The sequence below is a fragment of the Hibiscus syriacus genome, unplaced genomic scaffold, assembly GCF_006381635.1.
Source record: "Hibiscus syriacus cultivar Baekdansim isolate YM2019G1 unplaced genomic scaffold, ASM638163v2 tig00116967_pilon, whole genome shotgun sequence".
Classification (NCBI taxonomy): Eukaryota; Viridiplantae; Streptophyta; class Magnoliopsida; order Malvales; family Malvaceae; genus Hibiscus; species Hibiscus syriacus.
The window spans coordinates 46,572-52,175 of record NW_024063491.1 but is presented as its reverse complement, the minus strand read 5'-3'; the positions used below and the strand labels follow the sequence as shown (position 1 = coordinate 52,175).

The 5,604-nt window shown below is 35.2% G+C and overlaps 1 long non-coding RNA gene across 1 annotated transcript; it reads left to right on the top strand.

Moving 5' to 3' along the window:
* Positions 1-1,475: 1,475 nt before the first annotated feature.
* LOC120191364 lies at positions 1,476-1,942 on the top strand. Its single transcript, XR_005522692.1, has 3 exons — positions 1,476-1,512; positions 1,681-1,728; positions 1,830-1,942. It is a non-coding gene; the product is annotated as an uncharacterized LOC120191364 (long non-coding RNA).
* The last annotated feature ends 3,662 nt before the right edge of the window (positions 1,943-5,604 follow it).

Genomic DNA, 5,604 nt, shown 5'->3' with positions numbered 1-5,604 from the left:
GGAACTAAAAGCAGGGCCATAATGCAGCAGAGTATGTTTTAGGCTAAAGCTAATAGTCTTCAACTTTGTTCGGCTTAAAAGAAGAAGAAATGTTTCTATGACAGAAATTTTTCTTTTATTTGAAGACTATGAAAATGGAGGCTTGATGATATCATTATTCTGCAGAAAAGAGTTTGAAGAACAATGGTGCCATAGCGTGAATGAGGTAGGTATATATATACACATGATATGAATCCATAGCTTAGTCTAGTTGATTAATACATACTCTATTCCGGACTGCCGCTTCCTTTGTACAAAAAGAAAAGCTTACTTTATCCTATTGAATATTTGCATCCTAGTCCCACCCTCAACTAGTTTTTGATGCCTATCCATTGCTTTACCAATTTGACAATTTGCTCGCTAGATCATCATTGTCCAAAATATCTCATGCTCAAGCTTGAAGTAGTTCACACGCAGATTAATAAGAAGGATTAAATGAAGATATCCAAGAGTTAAGGATGATATCACATAGGGAGGACTAGACTGATTAATTCTGGTCATCATGTAATGATAATGGGACAATGGTGGATATTGGGACCATCTTCTGATCTTATGAAGCTATGGGGGCTGATATGGTGACCCCAACTATCTTTTTATGGTCACAAACATTGAAGCACAAAGGTAGAAAAAGTTCTTTTTTTTTATATAGAATTATCTCAAACAGAGTTTGCTCTGGAAAAACAGTAGCCAGCAGCCAAGAAACACAGTAGTAGACAGAACTTGGGCCCTTGTTTCAAAACAGTTGAGATTCTAACCCAACCCAATCCATGTAACAGCCCAACACCTTGCACCTACCCCCCATGAAAGACATGTTCCCTGCGTATTTTTCAGGCTTCGTGTTGATGCTATGGTTAAAAAAAGATTAGGAGATTGAAGTCGGTAATCAAACCCTTTACTTCTGCCCGTCAAGCTTCCAGCTTGGATCGTTCACCAGGTAAATCACCTATACTTGCATAATTTTTTTTGTTCAATTTTGTATTCTGATCTTATTTTCTACTTCTAGTAGTGTTAAATTGGTTGGTGATCAGAAGCGAAACTTTGGCTCCAATCTGACCTTCACTCTGTAACTCATATGGACTCTTGCTTCTTCTTTTTTCAGTGAACAGCAATTAACTGTAAAAAATAGCCGCAATATGTCACAAACTAATGGAGTTGAGGATGTAAGGAAAAGAAGGGATGAATGAAAGTGAAAATTCAAGTCGATGATGAAAAACATCAATCTTTGGTGAAGAATTTGATGTATCAAAAGACTGAAAGATGCAGATGGAAACGAAAATGAAAAGATCTGATGCCCTCAGCCAGAGAGGTAAAATGAAAGTTGAAAAAATTCGTTACCACATATGAAATATTGCATGGTTATATATATATATATATTTCAATAGTGAACTTTATTCTTTTGCTTTGACTTTTACAGGAAGAAGCAATCAGAAAAGTATGGAGGATATTACCGAAAACCCAACTTTAATATCAAAGGTTTCTTTGCTTTGACTACTATTACTCTCCCTGTTATCCGGACTCTTGTTGCATCCAATATGGATATGGATATGTTTATTATTAACAGAGAGTTCGGGCGACATAGTTCTTCCCCATATGTTTACTAAATGGAGAGGTTGCTGACAGAACATTTGAATTGTCTGCTAGAACCATGACCGTGCATTTTTCGATTCAGCTGATTGGGCACTCAGAAAGGTAAGTGTAGGTAGTATGGCGTAACTCTAAATTGTTGTCTTTTGACGTTGAATGGCAATTATGGTTTCAAATTTTAATGTGTTTTGTCACATGTTCAACAGCAAGGAGCAAAAAAGCCTAAAGGACCACTTGAAGCATTGCGCCCCAAATTACAGGTACTGATATGAGTTTCATATGCTTTCAAACCAATAAACCAAAGTTAGAAAACCTATCATTCTCTCAAATGTTAGAAGGTATATAAGATATGATCGTCTCTAGTATTTTCCTGTTACAACCCCAATTTTTCAATTTTAATTTATTAAAAAATTAATTGCTTTTTGGACTAAACTGCGAGTTTCTAAAACTTTTGGGTTAGTTTCAGAAATCCAAAAAGTTCAGGGACTAATCTCATAATTTACCCATAACTCACATGTCACTAAAAATAAAATAAGGGGATTGGAGATAATGAAAAGCAGAGTAATCGACCCATTTCTATCCTAACTCAGTTAACCTGACCCATATCATAAACTGATCGAAACAATGAAACCAAACCCTTGATTGATGGACTTAACACTCATCTCGTATCTCAGTCTGACCTTAGTACCGGTGACTCTCCCTTAGTGACAGCAAGCATAACCGATGTGGCAACAACGGTGGACGGTGGAGGGCACATGATCATCACAGTTGTAGAAAAATGGACCCAACAACGCCTGATTTGTTTTCCAACGGTAACTTTCTCTTTTTTGATAGTAACGATGATGGCGTCCAGTGAGTCTACCCGTTTATATATCTACTAGTGAACCACATTTAGTCTATTTCCCTTTCTTTTTTTTACACTTTATAATTAAACCCGAAGTCTTTCTTTTTATTTTTCCTCTCTTTTCACACCCTTGGCGAGACTTGAGATCTTGTATCATTGTTGTTTCACGAAGAAAAAAATCAATGTTTAAAAAATTAAAAAAAAAAGTTGTTCACTATTTTGAACAACAAAATAAAGAAGAAGAAAAAAGACCATTTGTTCAAAAAAAAAGGAAGGAAAATCGATCGCTTCAATTGTCTTTCATCTTTTTTCTTGTTTTGTTTTTCATTGTGCTTCATGTTAATTCATGGACTGTTCTTAATTATTTTGATATTTTGTTTCGGTATTTTAAACTTTTCTTTTCGGTCTTTCCCTACCCTAACCTAAGCCTCGTTACACCTTGTTTAAAGACCCTTGATTATTGCATTATGTTCATTTTTCGTAGTGAATACTGATTGGATTCCAAACCTATGGTAATATTTTGGTTAGTTTCGATTTGAGCTATTTCATTTACCCCAAACACTTTGATTGGAAATTTGAGGAATAAATTGAAATTAAAGACAACTTGTGATTTGGATGTATTAATTGATGATGCTTGATGACAAGCATTGAATAAGTGAGAGAGAATTTAATAAGTGCTTAATTTAGTTAATATTTTGAATTTAAATTACTCCTTAATCATTGGTTTTTGTGGCTTAATCATTTGTTTTGATTCATTTTCTCTGCAGGACGTCAGATTCTGGAAATTGCACAAAAAGAACAGAATTCTGCAATTTTTTTATATTCGGAATCAAAATTGGCTGAAATTCGGATTTGAATTAAACTCAAGTTTAGGATAATATTTTAATCATATATTTTTCTTTATATTTTAGTTTAAATAGGTTTTAGTATTTTAATTAAGTTTTAGGATATTATTTATATTTATCTTTGTTTTAGGTATTTTAGTTTAAATATGTTTTAGTGTTTTAATTAGGATTTAGAATATTAGTTTAAATATTTTTTTGGGTATTTTAGTTTAAATAGTTTTAAGTGTTTTAATTAGGATTTAAGATATTTTTGCTTGTTTTTAGGAATTTGAAGGCTATAAATACCCTCTCAGGGTAAGCCTAGAAACATATATCTCTCATTTGAGAATAATGTAACAACCCGAATATTTACAAAATAGTATTTAATTGAAATTAGAGGTTAATTGTGAAAATTGGAGAAAATTTGGGGACTAAATTGAAAGATTTTAAAACTTGGAGCTTGTTTTAAAGTTAAAGAAAATTCAGGGACTAAGCCCTGAATTTACCCAAAAAAAATTAGGTAAGTTTGGGGTTATATATTATATACGTGGTTTCTTTCAAAAACAAAAAACCACTCCCAATTCTCTTCCCCATGCAGGTTCCCGACCCCGATCTAGACGCTGTCCGAATTCCGATCATCGTTTTGAAACTACCGTTGTTGTGTTCATCATCTAGCGAGGAACAAATCCTTCAATTTAATTTTAGCGAAACGCTGCCAAATGTCAGGAATTTATAGTCAAAGTCTCGACGTTTTTGTTAGCTCTATCACCGGGAAAATCTTAAATTCACCGCCGATCGTTGCTTCGTTTACGACACCTCCTGCACCATCGTGTTCCTTGTGTCGTTGCGAGTCCACCGATGTCAACCTTGTTCGCCGTTGACGGCGGCGTATGAGGAGGTGGAGCAGTCAAAGATTCGGCCGAGTTAAAATTCGAGCTCTCCGCCATTCAAAAATTTGAACCGATCGTTGTACGTATCTCGAAATCGCTCAAAATAATTTTTGGAAATTTTTCCGTAATTTTTAGACCCCCGGAGGAGGCCACACGCGCCACCGTAAGGAGAGTGAGCAGCTGGAAAACCGGTTTGATTGATCTGACCCGACCCGACCCGACAGACCCGACCCGACCGTTGACCCGACCCGACCATTAAACGTTGACCTCCTTTGACCAAAACTTAAAATGACTTTAACCGAACATTAAACGACCGTTAATCTTTTCCGAGTATATCTATTCTGATACTTTTCGACGTCCCAAATCCGTTTCCGAAGTCCGTTTCGTCAAATTCGAACCCAAAGCCCTCCAAATCGACGGTCAAAGTGGTTGGCTTTGACTTTGACCAAGAATTTAAATTTTCAAAAAGTCATACTTTATGTTTTTCGACGTCCTGATTCTGATTCTGCAATCCGTTTGACCAAATTCAGACTCGAAATCCTCCAAATTGATAGTCAAACCCTGAAAATGCTTATATACTTAAGAATTTAGTTTTGAACAATTAAGTAAGATTAGGGGCTGATAAATTATTATTGTTTGAACGTACAAGAGACTCTCCGAATCGTTCGACAGCTCGACCCAGCTCCTCGAGATCAATTAAACCACGTGTGCTAGTATTCACCCGTAAGACCCGTAAATTTTATGATTTTATAGATTTATTTATGTTACCCATAAGTAATATAGTGTTATTATTATAAAATAGGTTTGAAAACTGTAGCATAGCGTGGTGAAACCAGCAATCAGTAGATTTACTATTTGAACCTATTATCGAGGTGTGTTCCATAATTATTACTGAACTGTTTTATTGGTTTTAATATGAGGTACACTGAGTTCTTTGGTTATTGTTTTATTGATGCACCAATTTAATGTGATGATTTATGGAATTTGTGTCACGGTGCAATTGAACTTTTGGATTGAATTACAATAGTATAGCTCTGATCAAGCTAATAAACAGAATGGGCCTAATGTGACTCTTGGGGCCCCAAGATACATTAGGTTGGCTTCCCTTGCTGTGTGCTTAGGGTAAGCTATATGGACTTGGACTTACGGGCTTAAGGATACAAGCTCTAAAGCTTATCCTTAGGTTGGCTTTCTTTTTGCTGTGTGCTTAGAGTAAGCTATATGGAAAATAGTTTTGGAAATTACTGATGGTGTACAAGAAAAGAATTTAAACTATGATTTTCAAAAGTTAAACTCTTTATGAATTTATGAGATTTACTGGACTATGATTTGTTTAATGTACCTATTGTGATTTTAAGGTAATATTGGGACACACTGAGCCTAGCTCACTTTTCGAAAATGTTTTCCCCCTTTCAAATACTGT